The sequence below is a fragment of the Mchenga conophoros genome, linkage group LG8 (genome assembly GCF_057382185.1).
Source record: "Mchenga conophoros isolate Kocher_MC1m ecotype Shallow Benthic linkage group LG8, M_conophoros_male_GT1.1, whole genome shotgun sequence".
Lineage (NCBI taxonomy): Eukaryota > Metazoa > Chordata > Actinopteri > Cichliformes > Cichlidae > Mchenga > Mchenga conophoros.
Window position 1 is genome coordinate 4,219,539 of NC_140533.1, and position 17,827 is coordinate 4,237,365.

The 17,827-nt window shown below is 41.3% G+C and overlaps 1 protein-coding gene and 1 pseudogene across 1 annotated transcript in view; one reads left to right on the forward strand and one right to left on the reverse strand.

Annotated features, from left to right (window-relative positions):
• The window catches only part of ca10a (carbonic anhydrase 10 (inactive)a), a 324,330-nt gene that overhangs the window by 211,896 nt on the left and 94,607 nt on the right, over positions 1 to 17,827 (forward strand). The window lies entirely within an intron of this gene.
• The window catches only part of LOC146567938 (uncharacterized), a 106,123-nt pseudogene that overhangs the window by 54,022 nt on the left and 34,274 nt on the right, over positions 1 to 17,827 (reverse strand).

The following is a 17,827-nucleotide window of genomic DNA, read 5'->3' on the forward strand; positions in this document are numbered from 1 at the left end:
ACAAGCAATGAGGGAGCGTGCAATTGGCATGCTGACAGCAGGAATGTCAACCAGATCTGTCGCCCGTGCATTGAATGTTCATTTCTCAACCATAAGCCGTCTCCACAGGCGTTTCAGAGAATATGGCAGCACATCCAACCGGCCTCACAACCGCAGACCTCGTGTAACCACACCAGCCCAGGACCTCCACATCCAGCAGGTTCACCTCCAAGATCGTCTGAGACCAGCCACCCAGACAGCTGCTGGAACAATTGGTTTGCACAACCAAACAATTTCTGCACAAACTGTCAGAAACCGTCTCAGGGACGCTCAACTGCATGCCCGTCGTCCTCATCGGAGTCTTGACCTGACTCCAGCTCGTCGCCGTAACAGACTTGTGTGGGCAAATGCTCACATTCGATGGCGTCTGGCACGTTGGAGAGGTGTGCGCTTCACGGATGAATCATGGTTCACATTGTTCAGGGCAGATGGCAGCTGAGAATGTCCCAGTTCTTGCATGGCCAGCATGCTCACCGGACATGTCACCCATTGAGCATGTTCGGGATGTGCTTGACCGGCGTATACGACAGCGTGTACCAGTTCCCACGAATATCCAACAACCTCGCACAGCCATTGAAGTGGAGTGGACCAACATTCCACAGGCCACAATTGACAATCTGATAGACTCCATGCGACGATGTGTTGCACTGCATGAGGCAAATGGTGGTCACACCAGATACTGACCGGTTCTGGGTCCCCAGACCCCCAATAGCGCAAAAAACTGCACATTCCAGGGTGGCCTTTTGTTGTGGGTAGTCTGAGGTACACCTGTGCACTACTCATGATGTCAGATCAGCATCCTGATGTGGCACACCTGTGAGGTGGGATGGATTATCTCAATATAGCAGATGTGCCCACTACCACACATTTGGACTGATTTGTGACCACTGTTTGGGAGGGATGGTTATATTGTGTATCTGGAATGAATTTTAGGTCTCTACGTCCATCCCATGGGGAATGGGAGCAGTAACAAAGGTGTTGCGTTTATATTTTTGTTGAGTGTAAATGACAAACCTGGGATGATACCAAAAGAATGAGCGGCAGCGAGCCGCAGACGAGGAACAGGACACCGTGGAACACAGACGAACCAGCAACAGGCAGGAGAACACACAGGGCTTAAATACACACACCGGTAATCAGGGGATGAGAGACAGGAGGGCAACACACCTGGGAGAAATCAGAGCTGACGGGACAGGGGAAACGTAACCTGAACACACTCACATGAGACGGGGACCTTCAGAATAAAACAGGAAACTCAGACACAGAGAACCAGACAAGACACTGAACTAAACAGACAGATTCGCAAGCAGACAGTGTGACGCCATAGACAGACAGAGGGAACACGGAAGTGGGACCAGGGCAGGCACAGAACAGAAACCTAACAAATGGCAAATCATAACAGAATACATAATCAGAATAAACAAAAGCATAAAGAAACAACAAAACACTGAGTCGGCAGACTCAGGACCATGACAAAAACCTCAGTTGTGTACCTCTGGTAATTAATGGAGAGATTAAGGATGATGGTCTTGTTGTAGCTTATGAAATTCCATAAATGGCAATGAAAAATCAGATTTAGGTTTCAAGAATATACAATGTGGATCCATCAGCTCATCCTACATATGGGTTATGTTTAGCTTCTCTGTGCATCAATATATTTTACTTTCCTCATTAAAAACATGTTTCTTCTTTTTGAAACTTCTTTTTTTCCTCTCCTGTCTTAATTTTCAAACAACACCGAACATCTAATTCTAATGAGCCTTGCAGTGGACTAGCTTGAACTGGAAAGCAGCGGAGTTAGATGTGCCTCAACACTTTTCCGGGTTTGTTTAAGGGCAGTTCTTCTCCTCGTCTTTAAAAAGTGATGCTTGGGAAGAAATCCCCATTCGTGTCACCTTTTAATATGATGGGGTTGCTGGAGCTTATCCTTAACTGTCGAATTGAAATGCATTGTCAGGGTACATAGTGGGCACAGTCAATCACTGGGCTAACACAGAGACAAGCACTCGCACTCACGTCAATTTTAGAAACACCAATTAACCTAACAGGAAAATTACAGAGACAATTCAGTTCAATTTTATTTATATATAGCACCAAATCACAACAGCAGTTATCTCAAAGTGCTTGAGACAGGACACAAGACAAGCTTGTGGAAGAGAGTCAGAAATGAATAATAATTAATGATTCACTAGCCGGGCCCACGTCCTCATTTTATGTTTGACAGCGTTTTTGTAGGCAAAGTTGAATGGCTTGGACATGAATTGAACTGTGTTTGGGGAAGGCTTCCAAGGGGAGGGAGGTTGGGGCACATAAACGAGAATGAACAGCTTGTAGGACTGGAGGAACCTATAAAGATGAGAACCAGAAGGAGCATTTATGGAGGCGTGGTGCCGCTCCTGAAATTCCGATACTTAATCTCCAATTATGCGAACCCAGCCCAATTTTTACTCTTTAAGTGTGCGTGTGTGTGTATGTGTGTGTGTGTGTGTGTGTGGGGGGGGGGGGGGGGGGTATGTGTGTATTCACATCATTTATGTTAATGAGAGTGTGGGGAGTGAGTTGGAGGGTGGGGTGGGCTGCTTTTAACTATGTAAAGCACTTTGTGCTACATTTTTTGTATGAAAAGTGCTTTATAAATAAAGACTGAATGATTGATTAAATGCAGAGTGCTACATGAACATGGCCTGGGAGCTTAATGGTCCTCCACAGTATCTTTGGTGTTCCTACGACTGCGCTGTTCTAGCAGACCCAGTAAGGGGGTCACAGATCCAGTTACCACGGGGACCTCTGCTGCCTTCACTCACCAAATCTTCTCGAGGTCCTCTTTCAGCCTTTATTTCTCTAGCTTCTTATGTTCATTCCAACTGATATTACTATCACATATAGCTATGTTAGCCATCACCAGTTTTTCCATCTGTATTTGGAAGTCCCACAGGATCTTAGCTCCACACCCACTAGAATGGTTGAGACCAACCATTTTGACCATTTTGACCAGAACAGAAACAGCATTAGTGAAGGTCGCAAATGATCTTCTTATAGCCTCTGACAGTGAATTCATCTCTGAGCCTGTTGTGTACTAGACCTCAGCGCATTGTTCGATACTGTTGACCTAATTTATTACAAAGATTAGAGCATACTGTAGATACTAAAGGCTTGAGTCACATCTATCATGTTACTGGGGAGTCTTCGTCATACACAAAGGTTAATTAGTAGTTCTGGAGTTCCGCATGATTCTGTGCTAGGGTCAGTTCTGTTTATATTATGCATGCTTCCCCTAGGCAGTATTATTAGAAGGCATAGCATACATTTTCACTGCTATGTAGATGATGTCCTATTATATATTAAAACATGATATACATCCTCCCTCTGAAATCCAGACGACAGTGAGTCTTTTCTTGCTCATCTGAAACTTCCACTGTCTCCCACTATTTTTCCTTATCTGGTAGTATATAAACATGCATGCTCAGCACAGTGTGCCAGGTAAAAAATTAGAAATGGGGCATTAATGACGCATTAGCAATCTGTGGGAGAAAAAAAAGTCACAGTAAATTACATGCAGGCAACGTAATAGTACCATGGCAATTTATACTTAATGGTTACGATAAAGCTATTTTAACCATTGTACATGAAAAAACCTGTGATACAAGTTGATATATCGCCCACCGCTAAGATGATGCACAGCTTAAAATTTCCATGAACCCAAATGACACCAATTAATTAAACTCCCAGAGTGTCCTAAAGACATAAAGACCTGGATGACCTCTAATTACCAGCTTCAGATAATACTGAGGTTATTGTACTGCCCTAAAAATCACTTACTCTCGATGGAATTACCTCAGTCTCCAGTAACACTGTCTTGGAGTCATTTCTGACCACAATATGTCCTTCAATGCACATATTAGACTAATATGTAGGAGGGCTTTCTTACATTTGTTTAATAACTCTAAAATTACATACATACATTCTCAAAATGATGCTGAAAAACTTGTTCATACATTTATTACTTCTGGACTGAATATTTGAAATTCATTATTATCAAGTTGTCCTAAAACCTCCTAAAAAAGCCTTTAGTTGATCCAAAATGCTACAGCGAAAGTACTGACAGGGTCTTGAATAATCAGGCCTTATTGTAAAGATCATAGTACCATATCACCCCAATAGAGCACTTCGTTCTCAGACTGCTGGGTTACTTGTGATTTCCCCCCCGTTCTGTGGAACCAGCTTCTAGCCGGTCATGGCAGATGGCTGCCCCTTTCTGAGCCGTGTTCTGCCTGAGGTTTCTTCCTTTTAAAAGGGAGTTTTTCCACTCCACCTTTAGCTAAAGTACTTGCTCATCAGGGGTTTTCTGATTATCGTAGGGTCTTACAATACCTTACCTTACAATATTAAGCAGCTTGAGGCGAATGTTTTTGTGATTTGGCACTATACAAATAAAACTGAGTTAAACTGAATAGAGTTCCAGTCCACACTTGGCACAGATGTTACTGTATACTGTGCTAGCCACTTGGTTATGGTGTTACATGAATGTCCAGACTGCTAGCATCTTGGATCTTGTTGCTAAGTGCTGGAATGTCTCGGGGGCATCTTTGCACAGCCTGCACCTGGGGTCTTGTCTGGTGCGGTATATGTCAGGCTATCTTGTCTTTAGAACCTGATTGCTGCCTCTCTGCTGTATTTCTAGGATTTCTCGATTATCGGCCACTTCTTCTATCTGCCAGTGCTACATGCTGTGCAAGGGCCTGTCCTTCCATGATAGTTCCTCTTTTTGTTTCTTCCTTCTTGCTGAGGGCTTATTGTGAGACTGGAGGTGTGGGACCTGATTGACTGGTATTCATCAATATATTTGATGATAACATTGGTGGGTTTAAGTACAGTCATTGGTGTACAGCTGGGGGCTGAGAATGCAGCCCTGTGGTGATTCGGTGCTGAGTGATGGGGACCTGCTTGGGTTGAGGGGGGTAGACAGTCTCTGATGTGCAGAGAAACTATCAACTCGAAAAACTTCATGACATGGCTTCTAACTAAAATGAGCAGTGACGGTCTATAATTCTGATGTTATGCACCAGTTGTGGAGTACATAAACACAGAGCCCTTTCATGATTAGATGATCCACGCCGGCTGCAAAAACCAGCCTCCCCTAACAACACACTCTGAACTTGCTGCTCCACTCCTCCCCTGCAGCCAAGCCACCAACCACACCCCACCACATATATTATGAGGAAATTGCATTCACAACCTGCAAGGTTGGAAAGCTCAAACACACGCTACGTAATTAACCGACTAATAAAATAATAAAATTCGCCTCACTGAAATGCGGCACCATAGCATGTCATATTATTCGTCAGATAGTTCCACTAAAATGCTCCAAAAGGCACTAGCAGTGCAAACACACTAAAGATGTCCAACCTAGTCATTCAAATTAGTAGCAGTAAAGCCTGACAGACACCTCAGTCAGGTACATTGGCAACTACGGCCAATCAAACCAGTGACATTGACTAGTGGTGTGTGGATGTGCTGACATATTGATTCTTTCAATACCAGATATTTTCGTTCTAGAATTGATTAAAATATTGATTCTTTTTTGTAATTAGGGGTACATTTAATTTATGTAATGTAGTTTATGATTAATAGGAATACAGTGGAAAATAAATATATTATTGGGATTGTGTGAATGATTGGTAGGAACTAATTCTTCTTCTGCCTGTCATAGTAATATGTAAAATACAGTTGTGTAAATGCATCACAGCTCTCATTTGCTCACTCCCTCAGTTCATGACCGTAGGCGGAGTCATGTGTGGAGCTATTTCAGCCCCACAAACAGCAAAGACACATGTGACACGTGGCAAGGCCACAAACCTTGTCAAATGCAAACAAAGGTAAATTATAAAACATAATAAAATGAGTTTATGATGAGGTGAACTGAAGAGACGAAGACGGACAGGTGCTGCTGGGTGAGAGAAACTGCTTGAGGAGACTTTTGGTGTTGCAGGCAGGCTCTATCCTGGTGCAGAGGGAGAAAATGCTGCTGGCAATGTTGGAAACTGACTTACATCTAGGCTTAGGTTTTTGTGTCTATCTTTAAATGAGAGGAATTCAACACATCCTTTAAAAAATTCCATTTGTTCAAATTGTAAAGCACTGAAAGTAGATTATATACACTAGAGATGGATCGATCTGATATTACGTAACGGTATCGGTCCGATACTGACCTAAATTACTGGATCAGATATCGGAGAGAAATAAAAAATGTAATCCGATCCATTAAGTATCACAAAAGCACCTCACAAAACTTGCAACATAGCGTAACCCAGCTCATAATCTTAGTACGTCAGAGGAGTATGCTTCATGTGATAGAGCGGCTGTGGCGTGCGAGTCCTGTCGGCGGTCTGGTTGAGCATTTGGAGCCTCGCTACCGAACCAGCATTTCATCTCAGAGAAAGGTATCCCAGAGAAGTAAAGCCAAGTGTGTAAGTTCATCTCTGAATGTTTGTAAAAGCATTCCCACGTTAAGCTTAACAACCAATATATGGAGCGACTGCCTCTTCTCTCTCCCTTCCCAATGTTCCCTCTAATTTTTCATGTGTGTGAGCGAACACACAAACTCCCTGAGCGTCCCTTGGACCACTGTGAGCAACATTAGACGTGTGCACTGTGGTCACGCCAGCATCGAATCCATCCAAGTTACATGGTTTATTAAAATAATCAAATTACAGCATTTATGTTAGACTACTTTTAATTAACTGCTTTAGCCCACTTACAATGAAAATTTAAAAAAATCTTGTTCATGACCTGTGCAGTATGTTAACACTATTGGAAGTAAAAATAACTTGAACTCCAATTTTGAAAACACAAATTTCTTTTTTTCTTTTTTTAAAAAGTAAAGCTCTGACTTGTATTATGAGTCCGAGTCTGTAGTCTGGGAGAGAGTCTGTAACTCTCTGTCTGCAAAATACAGTATATAATAACCAATGTTGGGCAATTAATTATATAGTTACTTCTTCAAAAAAGTAACTGAGTTATGCAAACAACAAAGTTTTTTGCAGCTGTTTATCTAAAAATGCAGCCAAGGCATTTTTTAAAAAATAAACATTTCAAACTATTTACAGAACAATCAGGTGTTCTGCATCAAATTTGATGCCACACAAATTATTTATGCCACTCCAAAAAATAATTTCTGCCCACTATGAGATAAAGGAGAACAGCAGGCCTGACAACAGGAGATGTATCACTCCTGTAACACCTGTAACATGCAGAAGTCGCCTGCATGTTACACACACAACAAAACTATTGACTAAACGTCGCAAATCTCTCACATCTCAAAACACCGCCGTCACTCCTAAAACTTCCCCCTTTCCTAAACAACTAAATGCCATGTTGCCATATCATTTTTTGATTGGTCGCATGGTACTTTTTTCAACGAATAGGAAAGGGTGGGGTTTTTTGGTTTTGTTTTTGCTCACAGGCGGAGAGCGCTTTCGAGCATTTTCCTTATAAAACGCTGTTTTCCGCAGTAAATATAAACAACGTTAGTATTCAGGAAGAAAATGAAACATTGCATATATTTTTATCAGAACTCTGGTTTTACGTGGCCTATCAACACATTTTAAAAACTGGTATAAAGTCCACACTTTTTCTGTCAATTGTTCCGTCTGACCTGCTCACATCTCCAATCGTTGTACACGTTGTCAGTGAAGTTGGCCCCCCCACCTTCTTCAAATCCAACAAAATCGATGTCAAACGTTTGTGCTACGTTTGTGCTGGTTTGTGCTGCAAAAATTTTTGTTTGTGCTCCTATCATTTTAAAGATATTAATAGAAATTTCTAGAGGTCATCAAAGGTCAACCAGCCCCCCCCCCCCCCCCCCCCACACACACACACACACACACACACACACATTACCCAAATCAAAAAAAATTGGTGTCAATCAGTTGTGCTGGTTTGTGCTGCTAAAATTTTCGTTTGTGTTGCTTCTGTTTTAAAGATATTAATGAAAAGGTAAAGGTCAAAAGGTCAACCAGCCCCCCCACATTACCCAAATCAAAGTGTGTATCAGTGTATGTGTATGTGTGTGTCCAGAGTTCAGCTGAGACAGTGTCCTTCGCCCTGCTAGGCTAAGTAAACAGTCTTCCAGCCAACCCAGGTGGTCTTGCATAGTATAGGAAAAAAGCAGTCTATGCACAGTCTGTTATCAGGGTGTTTTTGTTCAGCTCCAGCCTTGAGACCACAGCTGGCGCTAAAGTGGTAGTCATGGTGGTTTTTACTTTAGTGCGAACAACTCATGTGAATTTCAAAGCTGTTCTAGCAGTCCAACACTGGTCTCTCAATCTCCTGTTGGAGAGCTGTGAGCTTCTCCATGATGTTATCAATCTTGCGCTCAAAGAGCAGATTCTGAGAACTCACGACCCCCGTGATCTTCACCAAGATGTAATCCAGTTTTCGCTCAGCAGTCTTATTCTGAGTGTTCACGGCAGCCTCAAGTTTCTCCAAGATCTCATCCATGCTGTGTTCAATGAGCCCATTTTGAGAACTCACGTCCCATCGTTTCAATCACAGTGGGCAGCCTTGTGGGGTCCGCTTTCTTTAATCTTTGATAAGCCAGGGCCAAGCCAGCTTTGATCAGCAAGAACCCTGTTATCATGGTTCCAAAAAGGTAGATGTCTTCAATGTCCTCAATCGACAGTCCCACCAGGCACACGACCCTCCAGTTATGCCACCCGTCCATCGTGTATCCGGCAGGGAAAGTACCTCCAGGACACTCAGGTTCACCCGAGCCCAGACTTCTCGTTGAGAAGAGGGTGTCAATTGCATTCAGGGACCAGTTGATCAAATCCATAATTCCTCTTTTAGGTTTTAACAGACTGTGACAGAGTGTTTCAGGGAAAGAGTGGAAAAAATAGACGAGACTAGACAAGGACACAAGAAGCTAAGCAGGGAAGATAAGGGAAGGGAGAGGAGAAAAGTGCGACCGCCTTCGCCAAGACCCAGAAGAGAAGAGAAGATTGTTTGTGAAAGTTTTGTTCCTCCAGCGAAGGAAGTTGACTCATAATTCCTAGTTGTACAAAATGTCTGAATTTAACTAATGTCCCTGACTTTGGACAAATCACCAATATGTATATTTGAATGCTGATATAGGCTATGTCCACACTAGCCCGGATAGATTTGAAAACGTCATTTTCATCTGAAAACGGTCCGTGTCCCCCCTATTGTTTTCAGTCGTTTTCACAGAGTTGTGCGTCCACATTAAAACGTCCGAAAGCACTTAAGCTCCAGTACTGCGCATGCGTGAAACGCAAGACGATTCGACCTGCCTCAGTTCTGTCTGCCGTTTATTTACTTTCCGGCTCTTTGAAACGTTGCGGCAAAATGTCGAGGTAAAGTTTTTTAAATGGACTAACAATGAGGTGGAGTTGTTGCTGCGAGTAACACAAAAGTACAAAGTTGCAAAAGTGAGTGAGAATTAAAGAATTTGAAGAAAAGCTATCTGAAGCATGTACAAACTGATATTAATCTTTAATAGGGCTGTCAAAATTGAGCGCAAACAAAACAACTGCTGTATAATGCCCTCCGCTATCTTAGTTTAACTGGTCACTTGACTGCATCACATGACTAAAATGTGTCATCGTTTTCAAAAAGTCCAAAACGCCATCTCAGTGTGGACAGGAGGCCAAAACGGAGAGAAAACGATGCGTACAAACGATGCGTTTTCAAACGAAAATATTAGCCATATTTTCAAAGTATCAATTCTTTTGTGCTGTCAGTCTATTTGACTATTGACTGCAAACCTGTTGGTCTCTCAGCATTTAGGCCACCTCTTTGAGGGATAAGATAAGCATCCTCTTCACACTGTGAAGAGGATGCTTATCTTATCCCTCAAAGAGGTGGCCTAAATGAGAGCTGCCCCTTCAGTTCCTCCCATAATCTGCTTGCTCATTTGTTATTTCAAATTATGTATCAAATTCAGAAACAACAGGCAGGCCACATCCAGGACCACCAAATATTAAAAACTGTTGATTTTCACAAAATGTTTTCAAACATTTTATCCTGTTGAGTGTAGCCTCTCCGTAAAGTTGCTTAGCAGCTGTTTGGTCGGTTCATTCAACCAAGTTTATTGAAAGCCATTTGCTTCTCTTGAGTGATTTTAAACCCTTGCATTCGTGAAGGTTGAGTTTAAAGGTGATTACACTCCCGTTTGTGCAGGGGGGGACATCGGGGAAATATGGGCTCTTTTCACTGCCATATGTTTTCATGGTTATAATATATGGTGCAGGAACACATTGCGGCTTGTATAGTTTGTTCATACAAAATAGCTTTGTGTAACTGTTTGGAGAAAACCTGATTCACACTTAGATTAATAAGATTATTAGTAACCTTTTTTATCCCAATCGTGCAATGGTCTTATTCCTTTAATGCCAAATGTATCATGTTTGATACATGAGTTCTTGTGAGTTACTGAGATATGATACAAAATAAAACTCATATGCAAATTAATATTTAAAATAACAGTAATATTTAAAATTTGTCAGAAGGTAATTATTTAATGGTTCAGTCTTTACAGTTTTAAGATACTGGACATAGAAAGCAGAGGTCAGAGAGGTCACTGAAATTGGAACATGGTTTGAGTCCTGTTCTAAAATATGTGCTTGATGTTGGAGAAGTAGAAGTATTTTAAACTCAAAACATCTTTATATGTTTCAAGTTTTGGGAAGACTAGAATCATTCTGTAAGCTTGGACAAGACAAGATTTGGCAAGACAAATCTCTACTCAGGGTACATTTACTTGCCTGTAGCATTCGCTGCTGGTTCAGTTTGTTTCACTTTCACTGAAGTTGTTGAAACTTCATTGCACTAAACTTTTGAAACGTTTGTCAGTTTTGATATAGAAGTTGTTGCCCTCAGAAAGTACAGCTGATAAAATGAGTTCAACCTGAAGTCAATTTATTTCCAATTATTTTTGTCGATTTTGTGGATTTCTTGTACTTTATCACTCCTCTCTCAGCAGCAGAATCAAGACAGCGGTAAAAGTGCTTTAAGACATGTTCCAATGGAAACATGAAAGCGCTGAGTCAGTGATCTGGGCTAGAAGACAGAGTGGCCGCTCTGTTGAAGCTAAAGCTATTTCTCATTGTTTGGCCTTCGTAACCATGGAAACCAATGCAAAGCAAATGGCATGGCATTGGAGTTCTCATATGCCTCTTCTCCACTTGAGAACAAACAGATCAATAAAGAGAAATTTCCAGTTTAAAAAATCACTTTGATCTCACATCCATTAAACATAATTCATTAGCTAGGTAACCTTACTAAATGTATCATTTAATGTTTGGCGACTGAGAGAATATAGTAGGTAGATTGCAGTAATCTATTTTAAATGTATCAGAAGTAGACAGCGGTACTACAATTTGATGTGTTAGTAGATTAGCTGTCTCCAAGTTATTCAGATTATTTTATGATTTAGTATGGAAAATAAAATGTACCTAATGATATACATATGTGAGTGAAGTTGTCGTGTTTCCAAGTTCATGTGTGAACTTCAATGATGTTGTTTAAATCTTACCAAATCTTCCCTGATAAAACTTGGCCTCTTGAAAAAAAACTTTTTAAATTATAGCCTACAGTTCTGAAAGGCACTTATGAGTGATGTTTTCATATGAACAGGACCAACAGACAAGAAAAAAAGTCAGTATAAAACAATCTGTCTTTTATCATTTAGAATAGGAGACTTGTTATGGTTGTGTTTACCAAAACCTCTTTGCTAGTAAATAAACCCATATGGAAAAGATATATATAAATCTTATAAAGTTTGTATCTGTCTTGTGTGAAACTTGTATGAAAAGCATACAAGAGTGAAAACAGATATAAGATCCCTTGAAAAATTATATAAATGAAAGTTGTATGTTTTGGATACTTACTAAAACAATATATGAAAGTAATGATAAAGTGGCCACTTTCATGAGTAAATTGTATAAGCCTTATATGATTCACTATATGAAGTAGGCCACATCTTATGCAAGTCTTTTATAAGTTTTTGCTACAGTGGGGCAAAAAAGTATTTAGTCAGCCACCGATTGTGCAAGTTCCCCCACTTAAAATGATGACAGAGGTCAGTAATTTGCACCAGAGGTACACTTCAACTGTGAGAGACAGAATGTGAAAAAAAATCCATGAATTCACATGGTAGGATTTGTAAAGAATTTATTCGTAAATTAGGGTGGAAAATAAGTATTTGGTCACCTCAAACAAGGAAAATCTCTGGCTCTCACAGACCTGTAACGTCTTCTGTAAGAAGCTTTTCTGTCCCCCACTCGTTACCTGTATGAATGGCACCTGTTTGAACTCATCATCTGTATAAAAGACACCTGTCCACAGCCTCAAACAGTCAGACTCCAAACTCCGCCATGGCCAAGACCAAAGAGCTTTCGAAGGACACCAGGAAAAGCATTGTAGACCTGCACCAGACTGGGAAGAGTGAATCTACAATAAGCAAGCAGCTTGGTGTGAAAAAATCAACTGTGGGAGCAATCATCAGAAAATGGAAGACATACAAGACCACTGATAATCTCCCTCGATCTGGGGCTCCACGCAAGATCTCATCCCGTGGGGTCAAAATGATCATGAGAACGGTGAGCAAAGATCCCAGAACCACACGGGGGGACCTGGTGAATGACCTGCAGAGAGCTGGGACCAAAGTAACAAAGGTCACCATCAGTAACACACTACAACGGCAGGGAACCAAATCCCGCAGTGCCAGACGTGTTCCGCTGCTGAAGCCAGTGCATGTCCAGGCCCGTCTGAAGTTTGCCAGAGAGCACATGGATGATACAGCAGAGGATTGGGAGAATGTCATGTGGTCAGATGAAACCAAAGTAGAACTTTTTGGTATAAACTCAACTCGTCGTGTTTGGAGGAAGAAGAATACTGAGTTGCATCCCAAGAACACCATACCTACTGTGAAGCATGGGGGTGGAAACATCATGCTATGGGGCTGTTTTTCTGCCAAAGGGACAGGACGACTGATCCGTGTTAAGGACAGAATGAATGGGGCCATGTATCGTGAGATTTTGAGTCAAAACCTCCTTCCATCAGTGAGAACTTTGAAGATGAAACGAGGCTGGGTCTTCCAACATGACAATCATCCAAAACACACCGCCCGGGCAACAAAGGAGTGGCTCCGTAAGAAGCATTTGAAAGTCCTGGAGTGGCCTAGCCAGTCTCCAGACCTCAACCCCATAGAAAATCTGTGGCGGGAGTTGAAAGTCCGTGTTGCTCGGTGACAGCCCCAAAACATCACTGCTCTCGAGAAGATCTGCATGGAGGAATGGGCCAAAATACCAGCTACTGTGTGTGCAAACCTGGTAAAGACCTATAGTAAACGTTTGACCTCTGTTATTGCCAACAAAGGTTATGTTACAAAGTATTGAGTTGTATTTTTGTTATTGACCAAATACTTATTATCCACCCTGATTTACGAATAAATTCTTTACAAATCCTACCATGTGGATTCATGGATTTTTTTTTCACATTCTGTCTCTCACAGTTGAAGTGTACCTCTGGTGCAAATTACTGACCTCTGTCATCATTTTAGGTGGGGGAACTTGCACAATCGGTGGCTGACTAAATACTTTTTTGCCCCACTGTATTTCCTTTGCATATGGGAAGTACCAGCAAAATTAATACTTTCCACTTTATTGTTTACAATAATGAGAAACCCTATAGCAGCCTGCAGAAATGGAGGGTTCTCATCTCACAAGTAGGCTTTGGGTGTGCCCCAAATCTGATTTATGCCGCATCCTAGTAATATGCCTGACCTTAGTTTGAGCGCCTCCGAGCAGGGCTCAGTCTGAAAAAATGCATTGTGTTGTGGATTGACCAGCAGTCAAATCAGAGACTCTTTGATACCTACCTGATTACTAGGTGTGCAACAATACTCGTATCGATATTGAACCGTTCGATACAGTGCTTTCGGTTTGGTACACATATGTATCGAACAATACAAAATTTTTGATTTATTTTATCAACTTTTCTTCTGACGATGCTGTCTGTGTTGAGCGCTCAGTGGATCTGCATTTGACTACTCCGCCCGCCTAGGCTGCACTGTCGAGTGCAGATCCACTGAGCACAGCGCAAGCTAACAAGACAAAAGCTTAGCTCGTTGCAACATGGCAACTGCCTCAACGAAACTGCCGAAACTGAACCTCCCCCACCCTCATTCAGATCTGGCGTTTGGAACTATCTTGTTTTTCATGTGAAGCATGACCCTGATGGTAAGCGCGTCATGGACCAAAGTAAAACAGTATGTTGGATGTGCCACGCAATGATCAATTGGTGAGAACTAATGCGTTAGCGCAGTTAGCTTGTTGACGCCGTCCAGTACCCACGAAAGGGGCGATCCGCGGTAACTCGTTAACGGAGATTTGCCGCGTTATGGCGTTAATGTGATTTTATTATTTTGTTGTTTCAGCAACATTAAATTTAAAAACTACTTTTGAGTTAAAATATATATTTATAATTTTAATATTATTAAAAAAATTACTGGTGCGCTCAGCGTTAATCTCGTTGAAATGATGTTAACCCATAACCGCATTAACACGGCAAATCTCCATTAGCGAGTCAATGCGGATTGTCCCGTGTTTGGGGCTGGACGTCGCTAATGCGTTAACAAGCTAACTGCGCAAACGCGTTGATGCCGTGCAGCCCCACGCATGCGTTAATGTCATTTTAATTGATGACGCTGACAGCACTAGAAATTACACATGTGTAGGAACATATTTTTGAAACTGTCTTAGCAAGTGTGTGTGGTTATTGCCACTGTGGAATCACACTAAATCCTCATCTTCAGTCAGCTCTGTCCACTGCTACAAGGTCTCTAAATGTCATGAGCACTCACTGTGAAATTGTAATTAAGAAGGTAATAAATAAGTGATCGAGAAACACTCTCACAGGCCTGGACAGACCAAGAGACATCCAGCTAATTAAGATTTTATGATCAATTAGAAACTTTCATGGTGAGGGAGATTTTAGCGCAGTGCAACACAGGGATGTAAGTTAAGTGCTCCTTCATTTGTTTCCTCAATTTCTTTATATACTGTATGTACATTGTGGGAGTTTGACTGAGTGGGCAGTTTTCCTAAATACTCCAACTCGGTTTGGTGCACACCCCTCTAGTGTGCACCTCTATCCAGGTTGGCGTGGGAAAGGGCTGTAAAGATGACCAGGCAGATTTAAAGTGGCTAAAAAGGAATGTGCAGTGCCTTTCCAAAGCGTCTCACAAGCAGTGGGCAAAGCCAAGTTGGAATTATTGTCTTTGTGCACAAGAAGTGGTTTTCTAAGAGCAGAAAAACAAAAACATGAAGGAAGAAAAGGATGTAGTCCTGCAGACTATAATGAATTTCAGGTTGAAACTAGATCGTGGACAATTAGGGAAGAAGTGGTTGACTTCCTAAACAGTGGTTCTTCAAGGACTCATTTCAGATGGAGACTGATTCTGCTCTCCATGTCTGAGAGGAAGTGTTGTCTCATGCTGTCATTAGTCACAGCAGATTAAATCACTCCAAAGCTTTTTGGTCACTTGAATTATCAAAAAGAACAAATTAGATTCCTCCCTTCTTTTTCTTTGTCACATACTCCAAAAATATGTGCAAAATGCCCTCTTGTGTTTACAAGCCTTTGAAAGTTGAAGTGACATATACGTCAGAAAACCAAGGCAGTTACAGAAAGATTGAGATGAATAAGGAGATAAAAGAAAAATAGGGACAGGGAGAGATCACTGTAATGAGCATGACAGATTGGCTTCTAAACCAACTAATTGTAATAAGGCATATCCCCTTTTAAAAATAGATGAGGAGTAATGAGGCAAGGACAGAGAGGACAATACAGAGTGTAATGGCATGTGTGAGGCCTCAATGATTGTCTCTGGAAGGCACACAGCTATATGTGAACATGTCTTTTGGTACAAAATAATTTGTGGCCTTGAGCTGCACATTGGGGAAACAGGTGGATGAAATCACACATTGTGATTTCACATAAATCATTTGTGTTATGTTGTTTGTGTATCCAAGCAAGCTTTTACTTGACAGGGAGATGATATTTTTGCTGTTTTAAGTACCATTTACATCGATAGTAATTTCATTTTCCTTAGTTATTCACTGCTTCAGTATTTGCATTTGTTTTAGTCATACTAAAGAAATGCATGAGACATGGATGGACATTGCATAGATGTGCTCAACAAGTAGGTGCAAAATACAAAGGTAGACTGTAAGGTGAAGATGGACAAAGTAGCTATGATGTCACCAACTGGTTAGCAGCATCCACATGCACAACCCTCTTTTTGTTTTCAATATGACCATGATGAGCAAGTGGTGCATCTGACTGGACAACTGAAAAATACTGGAAGCTCAATAGGTTAGCAACCAGTCATACAAAGAAGTATAACTTGATTTAACCCTCTGGAGTCAATGGACGCACTGGCATGTCGAAATCATCAACAGTAAGAGGCAGCCTCACTACGTCTCCATTTCAACCTTTTTTTCCTGAATGCTTTTGTCATGTTTAGTGCAGTGAGACATGGTAAAAGATTGGGATTTTAGAAGGAGAAAGTGCTTGAGAGCAAAAAGAAAAATCATGATATTCCTTATGTCTGTGAAGGTTCTCAGTCATCCTGGTCATCGTAATCTAAGGTGCTTGGAAAGAAAAGCGTCTGGACTTCTTTAAGTTGCTTGAAGACGTTTCACCTCTAATCTGAGAAGCTTCTTCAGTTCTAAGGTCAAATGGTGGAGAGTCCCAGATTTAAACCCAGAGGGAGTATCCCCCCAAAAGAGGGACAAAAGGACCCCCTGATGATCCTCTACCTAATCACATGAGCCAAGGTGTGAAAACGGTAGTGATATGCGATACCACTGATTTCCTTTCCAATCCAATACCAAGTAATATTCAGGGTGGTATCGACGATACTGATCCGATACCGATACTTTGTACAAAAACTTATTTTATTTATTGTATCTCAAATTATAGCATCATAATGATTACAGGACAACAGATTACTAATTCTTATCACTTAATAATGCAGTTTATCAAATAGAAATAAAAAAACTGAAGTTGTACGCTATTTGAACACATTGCCTGCCTGCAGCACTAAAGGACTCCGTGAGACGTCTGTCTCGCTCTAGCAGCGTCGTCCCTGTCCTTCTCTTTAGTTCATCTCAACATACGCTCGTCATATTCTGTGATATGATTTACTCTGAGGTGTTTGACAAGGTTAGTGATGTTGCCACAACCATACATGCCAACCCTCCCGATTTTTCCGGGAGAATCACGAATTTCAGTGCCCCTCCCGAAAATCTCCCGGAGCCACCATTCTCTCGAATTTCTCCCGATTTTCCACCTGAACAACAAAATTGAAAAACCATGTTGCAGAATTCATAGCGCGGCCCAGCCAATTCCAGTTTCCAACAATGGAGGCAGCTACTTCGTTTTAATATTACTCGTTTCTTTTTCTGGGTCACAAAAAAACTTAGCTACATTTTCTCCCTGAAAATATGTTATGTAAACTTCAAATATCTGAACCGACTGACACATCATCTTCAAACCCCCGTGGTCTTTCACTACTCGGGTTAAACATGATATATAAGCCACTTTGATAACTTAAAAATGTTATTGTTTGGCTTTTTCAGTGTTTTATTTGTTCGTGAGTAAATCTGTTTGGCTGAGATTAAAGTTATTAGATTAGAATAAATTAAATGTAACTTTATTAATCCCTCGGGAGGGTTCCTCCGGGGTTTTCATACAGCTGAATAAC